Source organism: Penaeus monodon, chromosome 34 (genome assembly GCF_015228065.2).
Source record: "Penaeus monodon isolate SGIC_2016 chromosome 34, NSTDA_Pmon_1, whole genome shotgun sequence".
Lineage (NCBI taxonomy): Eukaryota > Metazoa > Arthropoda > Malacostraca > Decapoda > Penaeidae > Penaeus > Penaeus monodon.
In genome coordinates, this window is record NC_051419.1 from 20,400,017 (window position 1) to 20,400,443 (window position 427).

The window sequence follows — 427 nt, forward strand, 5'->3', positions numbered from 1 at the left end:
TTTTAAATTAGAAAATAACCGCAGCAAGTAGAAAAAAGGGTAGTTTCGTGGAAATCAACTAATTTTGGACACAAAAATTTTCTTAATAACGCAAGATTTCCTTTAAAGACATCTTTAACAAACAGGCCCGTTCAGATCCCTAAAGATTTTCTGGATTGGGGGTTCCTTTTTAAACTACCTTGATAAATTATTTTAAAATGCAAAAAGAAAAAAGTGAAGGCCGCTTCAGGGAGAGCCAGATAGGGAAAAAGAAAAATGTTGAAAAATTTTCGCTTAATCTCTCGTTTTTTTGTACTTTTGATTAAATGAGTGTGTTATGTTTCATTTTTTAAACTTTCCACAGTATTGAAATTTTAGCGATTACGGAAAATATAAAATTTTAAGGGTTTTTTATAAACGGGGGGTATGGTTTATGGTGTGGTGTATG